An 18,496-nucleotide genomic window follows, 5' to 3' on the forward strand; every position below is an offset into this window, starting at 1 on the left:
TAGATGAAGAAATTTACTTTAAAGAAATGATCAAAGGCACAGTGTTCATTGTAACATGTTTTCAAAGGCAAAAACTGAAAATAATCTATGTGTTCAATAATAGTTTAAATTATAAGACATCCTTACAATAGAACCCTATACAATCATTTTAGAGACCCACAGTCAATTATTTAAAAAAAAAAAAGCAGGCTGTAAAGCAATAAGTACTGCAGATTCATTTGTTATTTTAGTACACAAATTCATAGAAAGAAGTCTAAGAAACCGCACACCAAACTGTTAACTCTGGATAGTGAGATTGTGGATACTTTTAAACTTTCTTCCTATTGTCTACTTAAATTGATTTTTCTGCAATGAATATGTGCTACTTTTGCCATTAGAAGAGTTTTTTTTTTAATTTTGTTGAAAGAATATCTAATGGCATGGAGAAATGTTCATGATATATTTACTGCTTAAGAGTGTGATAGTCCTGCTTGTATTTTTTGAATTTCAGAAACACCTTTATTTTTACAAAGTTAGTTATCATTGTAACTACAAAAGCAAACTAATTGTAGCATATCTTTAAAGATATACAGTAAGAGCGACCTATACCTTTAAAAAGTTATAGTGTGTTACATAATGGGGGGTGAGAGCGGGGCAAGAACGGAGGAAGGAGGGACTGTATAGAGGGAAAAGAAGGGTGGGAGGGGTGGGGGGGAGGGAAAAAAATAACAGAATGAATCAAACATCATTGCCCTATGTAAATGTATGATTATGCAAATGGTATGCTGTTACTCCATGTACAAACAGAAACAACATGTATCCCATTTGTTTACAATAAAAATAAATTTTTAAAAAAAGTTATAGTGTGTTAATTAACTATCAGCCTGATCACACTTTGCAAAAGAAATACTTATATGCATGCACAGAAAAAAGAATAGAAGGAGGTATCCACAGGTTGCATCTGGGTGGTGGAATTATGAGATTTTAAAGAAGTATTTGTGTCGTATCACAACACAAATGATATATGTATCATTTTCTAAAAACTAAAAAAAAAATGTTAAGAAAAGTTTCAGTGGTGTTATGTATCTGTATATATGTAATGCGGCTTGGATACTCTTAGGAGAACCTGAAATGTCTTGGAATTCTGGAGATACATGCTTCTCAAATATCAGATAAGCTCCAGGAAAACTTGGACATCCAGATTCTTGTTTCTCTGATAATATGTGCATAAACCTATTTACAGGACTCTGGAGGTTAATGCTTTACTTTGAAGGGAAAAAAATAATCATTCTGCAGCTTAACAGGAAAAGGATATCCTCTCTGTAGCTTAAAAGGAAACTGGAGACAGTGCTTTATAAAAAATGTATTCATTGCAAGATGAGAAGAAACCCATCAGAGGTGTAAGTGCATTTGACACATCAAAAAACAATGCCGTCAGGGCCTTTGGGATTTGGAGAAAAATCCAAGAAAAATAAAACATGAGGTGGGATGGTTGGAACACAAGTCCAGGAGCCTAACAGATTCGGGCTGTGAGAGTCTGTTCTCTCATATGCTTCTTATTCTCCTCTGCAATTCTATACTGACCAACAGGTACTGTGTTTCGGAAAAAAACATGACTCAAGCCTGACATATGGCACCAACTTTGTGAATCCTGGATGACATACACTGGACACGTGGCCCTCCTCAGGCCATCTTGTGAAGTAGGTACCTTACCAGCTCCACTCAACAGATGGGAAAAGTGAGGCAATGTGTTCTTGCTCATATGACTAAGGAATCGTTTCTAACCCAGATTTGGACTCAGAGAGGGTAATTCCAACTCCCGCATTCTCATCCTCTGTTTTGTGTCTCAGTGGAGCTTTGTTAGTGGACTGAAGCATCTAGAATAACCTCAGTGTCTGGCCTGGATGATTCACCTTTACAGGGCTCTGTGCTTCTGTTGGCTCAAAATCTTTGAGCCAAGCATGATAACACATATATATCAATTGCTTCTTACAAGCCAGACATTGTCAGACATATTCTACAGAAAGCAATAACTTGCCCAAAGTCATATAGCTGACAATTCACAAAGCCAAGATTCAAACCCAAGCTCTCTGATCTAGACCCCGGGCTTCCAGTCTTCATGCTATCGAACATACTTTTAGATAAATGTGTTGGATCCTAGTTATATGACAGGCCTTGCTCTAAGTATGTCCTCAAATCATATCATTTGAAATATCTCCAGCACACCACCAGAAAGAGGCTGGGAAGTAGCTGCTTGTATCTTCAGCCTGATAACAGGTTCTTTTTTTTTTTATTTTTTTTATTTTTTTTAATATCTGTAGTTGTAGATGGACACAATACCTTTATTTTATTTAATTTTATGTGGTGCCAGGGATTGAGCCCAGTGCCTCACATGTGCTTGGCAAGCACTCTACCACTAAGCTACAACCCCAGCCCCTGACAGGTTCTTCATTTAAATTATTTTAAGGAAATGTAGCTGTGATTTAAAGAGGGGGCTTGGTGATCAGAATGACCAGAGTTTAAATACTGACTCTTATCCTTGATTTAGCTTTGTACGTTTTTCCTCTTCATTTGTTCCCACTCTCCATTATTTATTCACCAAAAGAAATGGCAGTCAGACTACCCCCAGTGGTATAAACCTCTGAAACTGCTGAGAACCCCCACCTTAGTGGGGAGAGCTTTTCTGCTGGTGACAGGACTAGCGGAGCTGGAAGGAGGTGATACCCCTCAATACTGATCCTCCAACTGTGGTCCCTAGATCAGTAACGTCAGCATCGCCTACAAACTGGTCAGAAACACCAATCTCCAGCCCCAACCCAGACCCACTGACTCAGAGGCTCTGCGGGTGGGGCCCAGTATGTTCTAACCAGCCTTCTAGTGATCCTTGTGCAGGTTAAAGTTTGGGAGCCGTAGCTCTAGAAGAACTGGGAAATATGGCAAGGCCCTAAACACAGGATCATGAATGGATTAGAAGGAACTGGCGACTATAATAGTAACGTGGGGATTCTCTCCCTTAATGAGTGAGAGCAGACTCCAAGTTTTCCCTGTGATAACATCACTGTCCCTTCCCTTCTGATTGGAGAATCTGAGTGGCATTGCAGAAGCATTTGGAAGTGCCAATACCCTGGGTCGTCCAGTGGAGCTGTGTGGAACAATGAGAACACTGATGTCAAGTGTTGCTGTGGAGAGTTTGACACGCCTCCTTCCCGAACAGCTACTGGAACCGAGGCCCATAGAAGCAGAGAAGAGAGGCAGAACCAGGACCAGACACCAGATTTCTCTTACTCCCTCAGGCCAGGTCATCGACCTGTCAGTTCCTTTTCCAAGTCTGTCTTAGACCCAGTTGTGTGTTCTTTGGATTCCTCTCTTCGCTCCCCTCACATGCTTGCTCTAGAGAGGCATGTGACCAACTCAGCTGGACTTGACTATTGCTCTGTCCTCCACAATGACCCTGAATCCCACAACCATTATGTGCAGGAAGTCAGGCAGCACCAGCTGGAGAAGAAATCAAGAGTACAAGACTCAAGAGATATTACTCAAGCTGACACATACCTACTATGCACCTAGAATATACAGGACCATACAGTCACTGCGTTTCGGGACTAAGTAAAGAGAGAAGACATAAACCCACCAGCATTTAAGAGGCAACACAAGCTCCAAGAACTCTGTAGAGCAACAGCCTACAAGGTGGTATTTTCCAAAAAACTGTATTGATCAACAAAATTTGAGTTCTGAGGATGGAGATGCATGGGAAGAAGGGACTCTAGCTGAGCTTCTGAGGATGAAGAAATGTGTTTGGACAGAGGTGGTGGTCACTCCAGCAAAAAGGCCAGTTAGAAAGGGCAGGCATTTGCAGATCTTAGAAGTCTGTTATCCTGAAAGGAAATTGGTTTGGTGAAAGTGGGATGTATCAAGGCAAAACAGATGAAGCAAGGAGCCAGTGGTTAGATACCATGAAAACTGGCATTAAGATTTCTGAACCTCAGTAAGGAGTGTGATGGTGCACACCTGTAACCGCAGCTACTCAGGAGGCTGAAGCAAGAGGACCATAAGTTCGAGGGCAGTCTCAGCAACTTAGTGAGACCCTATCTCAAAATAAAAAAATAGAAAGAACTGAGGATGTGACTCAGTGGTAGAGTGTCCCTGGGTTCAATCTCCAGTAGTACATTTTTTAAAATCCCAAAATTCATTCTGTAGGTCAGGGTTTTCAATATCTGTTTCTCAGAATACTCTCTTTTAGGAATGTAATAGATGTTATAAAACAAAAGCCTCATTAATCCCAGAACATTTTTATCATTCTCAAAAGAAACCCTGTACCCATTATAAGTTTTTTTCCCCCAGTATTGTTCCCCTCTTAGCCCTAGGCAACTATTAATTACTTTCTGTCTCTATGGATTTGTCAATTCTGGACATTTATAAAAGGCAATCAAACAACATACAGTCTTTTGTGACTGGTTTCCTTCACTTTGCATGCTGTTTTCCAGGTTTGTTTATGTCGTCAAAGATAGCTCCACTTCATTGCTTTTTATTGCCAAGTAATATCTCAGTACCTGAATATGCTGCATTTTGTTTATTCATTCAACAGCTGATAAAGCTTTGTGTTGTTTCGAGTTTCTGCTAGTATAAATAACACTGCTTTGAACAATTGTGTATGGATCTTTTGTGTGGATATGTTTTCATTTCTCTTAGGCATATACCTAGGAGCGGAATTGCTGGGTCAGATGGTAACTCTACCTGTAACATTTTTGGAAAATATCAAATGCTCTTCCAAAGAGTTTGAACTGCTTTACATCCCCATTAGCAATGTACAAGACACCTCTTCATGGGCATTAGATAAAATGTAGAGTTAGACTGGGGTTGTGGCTCAGTGGTACAGAGCTTGCCTAGCACACAAGAGGCACTGAGTTCGATCCCCAGAACCACATAAAAAAACTAAATAAACAAAATAGAGGTATTGTGTCCATCCACAACTAAAAAAATTTTTTTAATGTAGGGTCTTCATTGATGGAGAGAACAGACAAATGGGAAAGCTATCTCTCTCTCTACTTCAGATCAGTTGTTTATACAACACAAATAGCAGCCTGCTGTGGGGCTACCCAAGAGCCTGAGTCAAAAGTTAAAAAAAAGAAAGAAAGAAAGAAAGAAAGAAAGAAAGAAAGAAAGAAAGAAAGAAAGAAAGAAAGAAAGAAAGAAAGAAAGAAAGAAAGAAAGAAAGAAATGTTCTCAGTTTTTTTGTCTGTGTTTTTACCATAGACGGGATGGTTTAAACAACAATATTTAGTTCTGTCAGTCCTGGAGGCTGGAAGTCCAAGATCAAGGTACTAGCATGTTTGAGTTCTGGTGAGAGCCTTCTTCCTGATTTGTGGACGGCCATTCTCTTGCTGTGTCTTCACAGTGGTGATCAGAGAAAGAGGGCACCAATCCCATCACCAGGGTCCTACACTTCTGACCTAATCACCTCCCAAAAGCTCCACCTCCTAATGCAATTGGCTATCAGGCTTCCAACACCACATGAACTCAGGGGGGACAAACATGCAGTCCATGACAGTCATGATCCTAATGGATTCCTTCTTTTTAATGCTCGTTGATCCAACTCAGTTTTCTATGCTGCAGTGTGACAGTGATATGGCCAAAAGAATAATTATTATGATGATGGCAATGATGATTGTTGAATTTGTTAAGACCTGAGGATGGATAATCCAATTTGGGTGGGTCTGCTGATTCTAGAATACAGTAAGACTACATGGAGGAGGTGGAAAAAGCTAAGCCTCAGCTGCTTTTGCCATCCTGCCCCACTAACCAGCTCCTTCCAATTCCATGCTGGATGGGGGACAAATCCCCTCTTACAACTAATAGAGAGCACATGCTAAGGAGGCATGAACCTTACTCTTTTCTTTTTCGACAAATCTAATTCTTTTTCCAATGAAATATAAACATGCAAAGATTCTCTGTAATAATGATAATATAAAAGCTGACATTTATTGGATTCTCAACCCTGGGAGGGCTTATGCAGAACTCTCTGCATGCATTATCCTATTTAATATTTACAGAAAACCTTGAGTTTGGAAACTGCATTAAGACGTGAAGAAAATGAGGATCAGAGGAGAATAACTTCACGAACATTATAAAACTGCCCCAAGGCCAACATTCTTAGCCATCCATTTGGACATAGAAAAATCCAGCCTCTCCTTTGTGCCACACACCTGAAGAGCAGTTTTGATAAGCCCACCTGGTCATCTGCATATTTTCTCAATGGAGGTGAGGAACCTAAGATGATTTTTCACAAATAACTCAGATACAATTTATCATACTCTAACACTAACAAATTCTGGAGGTTCCAAACCTATAGCGTATGTATAAATAATTTGACTCAGTGGCATAAATGTTTATTCAGTGCTTTTAAAAATAAATAAATAAGCAACCTAGACCAGTAGAGTAGAGGAAGGAGATCCATGGGAGGGAGGAGAGGAGATACTAGGAAATGAAGTTGACCAAATTATTGTAGATATGTGTATATACAAATATGTCACAACAAAACCCACTGTTGTGTACACACCAATAAAAGTAAATAAATAAATAAAACCTGTTTCTCTGAGTTTTTGTGATATTTCTTCTTCTCTCTTTCTGGATTTTATGTTGACTCACTAGTGCCCACAGAAACTGGTTCTGAAACTGGTTAGCATCAAGAAAGATTAATCTGAAGTTAGACATGCTTTCAATTTTGTTTTGACATGAGATTTTTTTTTCTCAAATAGGCCTTGTTTTCCAAAGAAAGCATGGTGTCTTTTGTGTTTTAAGACATATCCACTTCTGTGATTTCAAGGGACGGTAGAACCAATTCTGTTCAGCACTGACCAATTTCAGTTTCTGTGAAAGACCATGGAGGAAGTACTATGTAGATAAGATCTGAATAAAGCATATTAGATCTCAAAGAGAATCAATAGATTCTAACATAGTTTTCCTTGTGTTGCATCAATCGAGCACCGTGGTTATGAAGGCATTACTGTCTTGTCTTCTTTTGCAGGTTTGAAAGCTTGTGTTTTGTTGTTGCTGACTTGCCTCTGGGTCATCTGTCCTAAGGACTAATTTGTTTGGTTTTGTGATGCATCATTGCTGCAGCCAAAACTCAAAGATTGGAACACCTAGAGAGATAAATGGATGTTACTTTTATTATCTGTGCTTTATAAATAAATTTTAACCTGGAAAGGTTCCACAGCACACCCTGGTCTCCCATTCAACAGAAAGCCGAGCATAGCCCTAAGCAGAGCTTTAATGTGCTTCAGATCTGGGGAAATCCAAGGAGTCAATTCACCCCTAATTTTACAGCTGAGTTAAGAGCTGTGAAATAAGGAAGTAGACCAGATGAGTTAAGGGCTGCCATGGAATGAATTGCACTGTCCCTGCCCCTCTCCCAATTTACCTGTTCACATTCTAACCCCTCAGTGCCTCAGAATGTGAGTCTGTTTAGAGTCAGGGTGTTTGCAGAGGTAATTCAATTAAAACGAGATCATTAAAGTGAACCCTAATGCTAATCCTGAAGACTGATGTCCTTATGAGAAGAGATTTTGTACGCAGACACATACTGTGGGAAGAGAATGGCAAAGACACGGGGAGAAGACAGTCTTCCAGAGGCAAAGGAGAGAGGCCTTCCCTCCACAGCCCTAAAAAGGAACCTTGAACTTTGAGCATTCTGAGAACTTTCAGAACTGTGGGAAAACACATTTCTGTTGCTTTAATCCACCCGATCTGGAGCACTTCGCTGCTGCAGCCTGAGCACACTAATATAGTGACCTTTGCAGTCAGCCAGCTCTACACCCCAAGACCATGCCTCCAAATCTAGCAGTGCACTAGACCCCAAAGCCAGACATAGCCCTTTGTTTGGAATTTGCATGCCTCGTGTCTATCTTAGAAATCATGGAGGAACAGAGGACCCCAAACTTTCTGTCTCCTCCTCAGTCCAGGCTTCCTCTCCAGTAAATCCTATTGGGAGATTGAACATTTGAACCTTCCTGGTCAATGGGCCTGAGACTGATGTCATTCTACCTTCCTCCCACTTCTCTTGCTGGGGGAGCTTTCTCCCGGGAAATCTTCACTCATGTGTGAACTTACAGAAGCTATGCTCACCAGACCCTTTGTTTGGTAGCCAGTGATTTTTTTTTTTAATTTGCTGTTTTTAGACATAGATGACAGTAGGGTGTTTTTTTAAAGTATTTTTTTAGTTGTAGATGGACACAATATCTTTATTTTTTTTTTATGTGTGGTGCTGAGGATTGAATCCACTGCCTCACACGTGCGAGGTAAGCACTCTACCAGTGAGCTACAGCCCTAGACCAGTAGGGCGCATTTTGACATACTATACATACATGGGTGCAATCCATGATTTTTGTCCCAGAAGACCACATTGTTTTTGCAAAGCCCTCAGTCACACTGCCTTCTCTCCAGGGTCCTGCCTGCTCACCTAGAGAGTCATGAAGCCCTGCACCCTCTCATCTTGTCTTCTCAACTTGCCTGAATAGACAGTATCACCATCTCCACTGCTAGATGGAGAAACTGAGGCAAATTCCAGCTAAGAACTTACCTCAAGTTCACACAGCTCACAAGTCAGGGAGATAGATTTGCCTTTGAGGCTGTACCAAGCCTACATATTATCCCTATGGGAACACAAGCAACAGATTAGCATCCTCCTAAGGCTAGGAGTCCTGAGGCTTAGGCCCCTCCTGCAAGATAACAAAGAGAAAAGGCCAACAGGGACCCATCCAGGTTAGTGTTCCAGAGACATTTGTCTCTGGAAGCTTCAGAGTACCATTGCTGCAGAGGGTGACAGGGATGTGCTTTTCATGTAGCTCCAGAAAGGGGCCACTCACAGGGTGAGTGCAGGTGGGGCGAGTCTGAGAAGGTTGCATACTGCTCCACAATGAGGTAAACAGAGAAGGTGGGAGTGAGTGTGCGGGAATATCCACGAACATTTAACAGAGCATCGCCAGGTCAGTAGACCTCACAATAAGAAATGAGCCCAGATATCACTTATCTTTTTATACAAAAATTTCATCTTTCTCTTCACAATCAGACCCAATTACAAATAAAGAAAACAACAAAACCTGGGCCTTCATCATGAAAAGTCTGAGACGCGCAGCCTAGAGCCCTCAGTCACTGACTGAGGAGAGATAGAGAGAGATGGAGAGGCCCAGAGCCTTGGAAATTCAGGAAACCTCTGCAGCAGGCCAGAGCTGTGGAGGGGATGGACCAGACCCCTAAAGGTGGGATATGAGCCCCTCCAGTCCCAACTACCCCTTTGTAAGTGGCCTTATGCAATAGTCAAACGGGTGTTAGACTGGAAGCTGAGTTTGACTTTTAGCTCTGGTTTATTGGTGTATCCTTGGGCCAGTATTTCACACAAATCTATATGATGGAGATGATAATGGCACCTAGTTTACGAGATCATTTTGAGGAATATACAAGCTCATCCTGTTAACATACAAGAGTGTTGGAACTAAGGGCGTAGCTCAGTGGCAGAGTGCTTGTCTGGCACGCATGAAGCTCTGGGTCCCATTCCAGCACAGCAACAAAACAAACATGGGAGTGTTTCACATGATGCCCGCATACAGTGCTGTGTTAACTATACAGCTCACTTTTCCTCCTTTAGCCTCTGTTCTACTGAAATGCTTTTCCAACTATGTTTTCTGGAATGTTCATTTGTAAAGGAGGTGTCCCATAAGCATTTAACTTACAGTTAATTTTTAAATATATTGTAACTGGGGCTGGGTTGTGACTCAGTGGTAGAGTGCTCGCCTAGCATATGTGAGGCCCTGGGTTCCATCCTCAGCACCACATAAAAATAAAATAAAGGTATTGTGTCCACCTACAACTAAAACAAAAATATAAAAAATTTAAATATATATATATATTATAACTATTCTCCTAAAAACTGTCCCACTTAAATATGTTTAACATTCAGTTTTAACACACGGAAAACCACAATTTGGCTAATTTCCTTTCTTTTTAATTGGCTTCATAAACAGGTAACAGAAGACACAGTCTTACTTCATTGAGGCACCTCAGAAGGAAAACATGACCCCGACCTCAGGTGCTTAGATTCTGGCATGGTAATGGAGGCTGCTGGAACCTACCCAAGTCCCCTTCACCTGACTGATACCGTAGCCCCAGCTGCTGTGTTAACTGTTGCCGATCATTGGCCACTTTCCTGTTAACAGGAGGGGATTGCCTTTCCAGAGGACTGCCCTCAAGCTACTGGAAACCTCCACATCGATGCCCTCAACCCAGGAGTACTCTGCCAATGAAGGACTGAGTAAGGCTGTCCCTTTGCCTTAAAGTAGGACAATATGGTGGTACAATTCAAGCTGAAGAGCAACCTGAGGGATTAGGCTGACAGGATGTCCTTACTTAGTTCCTCTTCCTGGCCTCCTGTGCTTTCCTTTACCTGTGAACACAGTCCCAACACATTACCTGAATCCCAGTCTCAAACCACACTGCAAGGGAGCCCACACTAAGACACCTTCCCCACAAGGTGCTCACAGCAGTCCGCAGGGCTATTCCTGCTTACTTTCACCCTGCCTTTCAAGTGTGTCCTTGTGGTCACAGGATCTCCACAAATGCCACTGGATTGTTGGTTGCAGGCCCTCATTGCTTATGATGGACTGAATATTTGTGTCCCCTCAAATTTCATATGTTAAAGCTCTAACCCTCAATGTAATCGAATTTGGAGGTGGGGCCCAAGGGAGGCAACTAGGTTTAGATGAGGTCGTAAAGGGGGACCCCATGGTGGATTAGTATCCTTAGAGAAAGAAAATCCCTCTTTCCCTTCAGGCACCCACCAAGGAAGGGCCATGTTGAGGATATAACCAGGCAGAAGGTCTTTACCAAGAACCCAACCATGCTGGCACTCTGAGCCTGCACATCCAGACTCCAGAAGTAAATATCATAGTTGAAGCCAGTTAGACTTTGGTGTTCTGTTATAGCAGCCCAAGCTGACTAAGGCACTGGCTCTGCTGCTAACAACCTACAGGGTTAGGCCTGGGGCACAGCCCCGTGACTGATGTGACCTCTGCTGACAGCTATTTCTTTCCTCAGATTTTTATCAGAATTGTCTTGGGTTAATGGCATGACAAAGTCCCTGGGACACAAGGGGGCCCACCCAAGGTGCTGAGTCTGAGCACATCCCCAGGCACAGCATAGCCCCTTCTCTTCTGTGGCCTGACTGGGCCACCATGCTGTGCTCCCAGGCTTGTTTGTGCCTGACCACCCCTACAGGTTTCTATCGCAGGAAGAAGGGGCTGAGGGCTCATAATGCCCTTCCTCTCACCTCATAAGCCCCACCTTGAGGCAAGGATTCCTTTTGGAAACTCTTCTACTCCATCCTTAGCAGCCTTGAGGTTTCATACAGCAATAGTTTCTCACCTCTTTGAGATGAGTAGTAAGTTCCATTTTTCCATTCATAGAACAAATTTACATCAAGAAAAACATCACTTTTATATATCTACGAAAAAGACATAACTGCATGATACTTATTTTCATTGTTGCTTTAAAAATTTATAAATGAAAAGCAAGCCCGTACCTTCAGCCATTCATTTCTCAATTATTTTGAGGGACATAGGTCACAGATGAGGCCAGGGGTACGGAAGAAGGACGTCCTGATTGAACAGCAGGAGGCTGGCCCTGCCATTAACCACCAAGTAACCCCAGGCGAGTTCTGAACCTCCCTGCCCCTGTCACCCCACACAGGCTTGGGGCTGTGTGACCATGCACTTCTTCAGGCAGTTGCTTTCAACAGTGACTTTTCTGTCCTTCAGATAACCAAAAAAACAGCCAAATGAACCAAGAGGAGCCTGGCCCTCTTCCCCCTTCATTCTTGAGATCGTCCTATTACTAGGAAAGTAGCCAAAAGATAAGCAACAGAGAGGAGGAAGCCCCATCAGAACAGTCAGTCCTTAAAGTGGATTTCACCCCAGGTGAGGCAAACCATGGCTTTAGCCTCCTGTCATTTGTAGCAGTCTACAGGACAGATATCTGCCTTCTACTTGTCCCACCTGGCTTTCCCGCCCAAAAAATAGCTGTGCTTTAGACCAGCCTCCTGCTGCTCCCCCTCCTGAAATGTGCTTCTTCTCTCCTGCCTGGGGCCCAGTCAGACCCTTTCTTCCAGGCCACTCAGTACCCTCCTGTGTCCCTGTACAACCCTCCTCCTCGGGCCTGTTTCCCTTCCTGCCACCATCTTCTTTGAATCCTCATAGTGTCTTCTGACAGGGCCTCAGAACAGAAGCCCATAACTCCGACTTTTTTGTTTGAGCTGCTATGACAAAATACCACAGATTGGATCATAAGCAACAAATATTTACTGTTCACAGGTCTGGAAGCCAGAAAGCAAGACTGAAGCAGATTTGATTTCTGGTAAGAGTCCACTTTCTGTTTCACAGCTGGTGCCATCTAGCTGTGCCCTCACATGGTAGAAGGGGCAGGGGAGCCATTTGGGGTCTGTTTTATAAGGACACTAATCCAGTTCACAAAGGCTCCACCCTCAAGACCTAATTGCTTCCCAATTCCACTTCCTAATCCCAACCCCTTGGGGGTTGGGATTTCAGGGTATGAATTTAAGGGAATATAAACATTCAGACCACAGCATCTGGGCAGTTGAGAGTACTCCTGCCTTCCCAATGTGGTCACTGTGGCTGCCTCGAGTAGGATGGTTAAGTGACATTGTGTGCTTTACGCACGCACATTCCTTCCTGTGAGCCTGGCCAAATTCCTGGAGGGGGAGGTAGACCCCTTTTTATACATGCGGAAAGCAAAGCTCCCTTGAATGTCTGGGTTCAGATCAGATGTCAGGGTGTGTTAATCTATCTTTAAAAGAAACAAGCAAAAACTGACCACACGCTGAAGCTCAGAGTAATGCAGAGCCCATAAGAGGCAGAGACAGGTTCAGCCCTCAGATGCCAAAACCCATCTCTTCCACATGGATCTCAGCCCCACCATAACCAGAGTGCCCCCCTCCAAAAATCCTGTCCTCACCCTGGGTAGTCTGGGCTTTAAGAAGCCTCAGGCAATTAGGCAACACAGAAAGCTGGGGTTCAGCGTGGAGTGCCTCTGCAATACCCAATATAGAGAGGGGTCCCGGACAGGAGAATCAATTCACCCAGAGCTCCGCCTAGAGATTAGATTAGAGACAAGGCTATTGGGTAGGGGGTCTCAAGCCTATGTCTATCATGCATTGGGAAGTATGTAGGGGCATCAGTTTTGTCTTAGGTTGTTCAGCACAATGACTTGGATCCCGAGCCACTCTGGATATTTAATAATGGGTTGAGGACACGGATGCCAAGCATCCTATACTGAGCAAGTCAGGCCTTCCCAAGGCAGAAAGTCCTGCCCAAATCACCAGTGGAGCCCCCTGAGGCAACACTGAGCCCCTTCAACTAGATTTTCCTTTTGTGTTCCCTCCCTATTGTCTGTCACCTTGGCATTGACCAAAAGGACACAGTTTTTACTTCTGGGGCCCACTGCCTGCTTTCAGTCTGCCGGAGGATCAAGGCGTTCATAAGCACGTGACTAGGCCTCTCTGTGCCCAGGACTTTTAATCTCCTTAATTGAAATTGATTGGCCTCTTGGGAGGCAGCTCTGCATTGGCCCCAAGCTTCAGCAGGCTATCAACTTTTGCTTATTTCTTTTAAAGACCAATTGACACACCACAGCATCTAATCTTCTCTCTGAATACTGGGCCCCTTTCCTGACCAGGAGCAAAATCAGAAACTCACACACAAAAACAGCTCAGGAAATAAAAGCTCCTGATAAAAATAAGGGAAGAATATTCTTGTCTCATTGTGGCTTAGCGTTATACAAAAAGCCAGTCCAAACCCCATTACCAAGGAAAGATGTAATCAAATGGGAAAGGAGAAACGGGAGGGGTAGGGGGAAGAGTTGCCTTCTAAAGCTTGCAAGATAAATAGACTGGCCCGGAGCACATCTAAGAACCAGCTGCAAAAAAAGATAAAAAAGGAAGAAAAGTGAAAGAGCTTCTCAAGTTAAAAGAAATCCAAACATAAGAGAATTGTTTGAGCATCCAGATTTGTGTTCATCTAGGCATACCACTGTCACCCTGAAGTGGCTTACAAACCGGTTTGGCAGGTCCTATCTCCTGGCAAAGCCTCTGAGAGGGCTCCTTATTTACCAGACTGATCACATATCCTGAAAATATACCTCAGGGAACCTTCCTGTGCCGTGCTGTTGGGTCACTGAACCACCTCGGCACTGGGCTTGAGAAAAGTTGTGCTGAGAGGCTCTGGCCACCTCACGGCTTCCAAGCCCCGTTCTCTGTTCCTGAACACCGAAGTCACACCAGAATATTAGAAGAGGAAGCATCTTAGGAGCAAGTTAGCACAGCACTGACAAGTCACATAATCTTTTTTTTTTTTTGGGGGGGGGGGCATAATCTTTATTATAAAGCAATAAACTCATTCTAATAACTTGCTGCTTGACCTGAAGATCAAATCTAGAGACCCGGGTTTTTAAAAGCAGAGAGAGATACAGCTGATTTGCTCTTGGAAATCTCAATTTTCAAAACAATTCAAGAAGAAAGTAGTTCTTGGTCTTAATGTTCCCTCTGTAGAGAAAATAAAACTTTTTCTTTACCCTCTTATATTCCGTTACTGGGGCCTGTGAAGTAAACTGACAAACTTGAGATTAATAGGAGAAAAAATATTTAAAAATTTACTTGAGGGCTGGGGATATAGCTCAATTGGTAGAGTGCTTGCCTAGCAAGCACAAGGCCCTGGGTTCGATCCCCAGCACCAAAACAAAAGAAAGAAAAAAAGAAAAAATTTACTTGAAGTAAATATTTTTACTTGCATGGGCAGGGTGAACCTCACAAAAAGGAGATGGCAAGACTGGTCAGTTTTGGGGGCTTATATACCATTCTAACAAAAAGCAATAAATTTTGAAGTGACTAGACAAAGTTGGTCTTCTGGGGATGGTAAACTGTGGAAGGTGAAATCTGTGGTAGATTATGGTTACTTGGTAAGATTTACTATGCAGGATCAAATCAGTGCTGTCTCAAGAGATGAAAATAGTGTTTAAGAGTTATTCTCTTCCTGGTATGGGGGAGAAGAACACTTTTACAAATGTAAGATTTTCCATTTTACAAAGGGAAATTTATCCCTGCTTTTAGAAAAGGAGGACAAAGAGTTTTTCCTCTGACTGCTTTTTCTCAGTTCCCTTCAGCTCAAAATAATCCTTATACCAAAGTGGCGTGTTCTGTGGTGGCATATTCTGAACCCCTTCATTAGCAGTAGAAGCATAACCTAAGGATGAAGGAGCCGGTAAAATCTGTAAAGACAATGGCATATCTTTTTTCAATCATCATTGAACCAGAATCTAAGGGTGCCTCAGACACCATCAGCATTCAGTAAATATCTGTTAAGCAAGGGAATAAACCAGAGGATGAATGGATGGGTGGATGGATGGGTGGGTGGAGGGGTGGGTGGATGGGCAGGTGGATGGATATTGAATAAAATAGGACTGGAGCAATTGCAAAGTATAGAAGGGAAAATTGTAGCTTCCATAAAATACCATCAAGACAACCTGTTGGACTGGGGATATAGCTCAGTTGGCAGAGTGCTTGCCTTGCAAGCACAAGGCCCTGGGTTCAATCCTTAGCACCGGAAAAAAAAAAAAAAAAAAGCTGTTGCAAAGCTTATGGCAGGAAGAGAGATCATTACCTTGCAGTCTTGACCGCATCTTAGAGTAGGGCAGGTAAATTCAAGATATTTGTGTTTACAAGTCTGATTTAATGTGGGACTGATTAAGATTGGGGAAGAGTCATGATGTCATAGTTCAGGATCGTGGATAGAGTAAGGTGTGTTAACATATATTTGCTGCTGCCTATCAGAAAGTTAAAAAGTGGGTTGGGGATGTAGCTCAATGGTGGAGTCTTTCCTTAGTACACAGAAGGCCCTAGTTTGATCCTCACACAGGGATGTTGGGGGTGGGGTTAAGCAGTTTTAAGAGGGTTGGGGGAAGTTCCTAAAATAATAAAGTTGCTTGTAACCTCCATCTTCCTGGACAAGCATTTCCAGCTATGATTAAACACATATTGGTAAAGACAGTGGATAGTAGTTCCATTTGTGTTAGTGAAGATTCTGCAGCAGTTGTAATATTAGTGCAGACATAAGGAAGCTATGTGGGTGATGATGGTTTCAGTCCTCAAGCTCATCTTAAATAAACCATTCTCTTTCCACAGTATGGCATGTGCAGATAGGAAAACTGTCCACAGGAGGACAAGCAAACCTAAGTGGATCCAGGACAGGGGTGGGTGGCTAAATTCTGGTTAAATAGGACTGACACATGTTGAACCATACAGGGACGAGGTAAGTCAGATTTATCTAAGACTTCAGAATCCTGACAGGCAAGAACCCTGATAGGCAAGACCAGGTATAGAACTTTACAGGCCTCAGTGAAAAATGAAAATGTGGGACCTCTTGTTTAAAAGCTAAGATTTTCAAACAATTTAGCAGGTCTTCAAAAAATTAGACATAAAATTACCATATGAACCACCAATTCTACTCCTAGGATTACACCCAAAAGTACTGAAAACAGGAACTCAAACACATACATGAATGTTTATAGAAGCACCGTTTACAGTAACCAAAAGGTGGAAACAACCCAAGCGTCCATCAACTGATAAATGGATAAGCAAAGAGGTCTGTCCATACAATGGAATATTATTCAACCACAAAAAGGAATGATGTTCTGATACATGCTCAACATGGATGAACCTTGAAGAAATTATACTAAAAAAAAAAATAAACCTGACTCAAAAGGATAAATATTATGTGATTCCACTTATACAGAATATCCAGAATATACTAATTGATGAAGACTAAAAGTATAGTTCAGGCCACCAGGGACTGAGGAGAGGGGACATAGGGATTTACTACTTAATGGGTACAGAGTTTCTATTTGGAGTGTCAAAAGACTTCTGGAAATAGACATTGGTGATGGTTGCACAAAACTGTAAATGTAATGTATGTCCCTGAATTGTATACTTGAAATTGTTAAATGGCTAATTTCCTCTATATATGTATGTTCTATTTTTAATGTCACAAAATACTGCTATATATATATATATATGTATATATATATATATACTTTATCACAATAAAAATGTTATTAAATAAGAAAATTAAGAATAAGATGGCATCAGTGGAGCCTTGACCAAGAACAGGGCTTTGAGCATGGGACTCTATGGGAAGCCAGCCTGACCAAGAGGAGAGAAAACCTCAAATCCAGGTGGCATTCCATATTTGGAGACTAAGAGTGCTAAAAAAACCACTACACCCAGGCACTGCCTGGGACTCAGAGTCCACTTGAAACTCAACAAGAATGGGAAAAAAAAAAAAAAAAAAAAAAAAAAAAAAAAACTTAAAAGCCTCACTTTCCTGATGCTACCTGTTCCCTCTTTAGCTTTCTGTAGTTCAAATCCAGAGATGCAGATTCAAGGATCAGGAGACTTCATAGGTAACAATGTTTATGGGATGTTTTTCCTCCTGCTTCTTTATATCAGTTGTTACTTAACCCTCTCTTACTGTTAAAAACATAGCCAGATGCACAGCAGGGAACCATAATGTGCACTAAGTCCCTTTGTGGAGAATTGAGCAACAACTACCCTCACATCCTCACCTGGCATGCATCAAGCACATATTTCCTGGGTTTCCCTCATTGCAAACTTCATCTCCCTCACTTGTCTGGTCTTCCTTTCACTCCCTACCATGCATGGCAGCTCAGGTCAGCTGGGGTAGAATTGATTCTCCCAAGAGGGCACTAGAGGATTAAAGATGGGGAGAGAGAGTGTGTCAGGGACAATTTTGGAGATCCAACAGTGTGGCCAGGAAGGATCTCTGGCCTTATCATCCTATTCACTCAGAGTCTGCAAATAATTTATATTAGGTACCAGTGAGAGGTGGGAGGGGAACAAAAAGGTGAGCAAGGCCTGACTCTGTCCCAAGAAACCTAATGAAAATCAGATTGCCTGCCTCCTTTGCTACATGTGCCTTAGGTCATGAGCCCTTGATCTGGGCTTTACCAAGCAGAAACGGTGCCTTTTTTGTGTGAGCCAAACCAAACACGGGTGCCTTCCACCTGAGTTTTTGGAGCTGAGTTTGGAGCTGAAATTTTCTTGCTTATGGCAAAATACATCTCTGCTCACTAGTGGCCTTCAGTTCTTCCACTTCTGGGTGGCCACTCAATTGGAAGGTGGTTGCTGGCAGAGAATGGACCTCAAACAAAACATTTACCTTAAAGTTACAGGAAGCAGCCAGGTGTAGTAGTGCACGACTGTAATCCCATAATCCCAGCGACTCAGGAAGCTGAGGCAGGAGGATCCCAAGTTTGAAGTCAGTCTTAGCAATTAAGTGAGGCCCTAGGCAACGTAACAAGAGCCTGTCTCAAAAAAAAAAAAAAAAAAAAAAAAAAAAAAAAGAAGAAGAAGAAGAAAAAAAGAAAGTTATAAGAAGCAGTT

The sequence above is a fragment of the Sciurus vulgaris genome (genome assembly GCF_902686455.1).
Source record: "Sciurus vulgaris genome assembly, chromosome: 12".
NCBI lineage: Eukaryota > Metazoa > Chordata > Mammalia > Rodentia > Sciuridae > Sciurus > Sciurus vulgaris.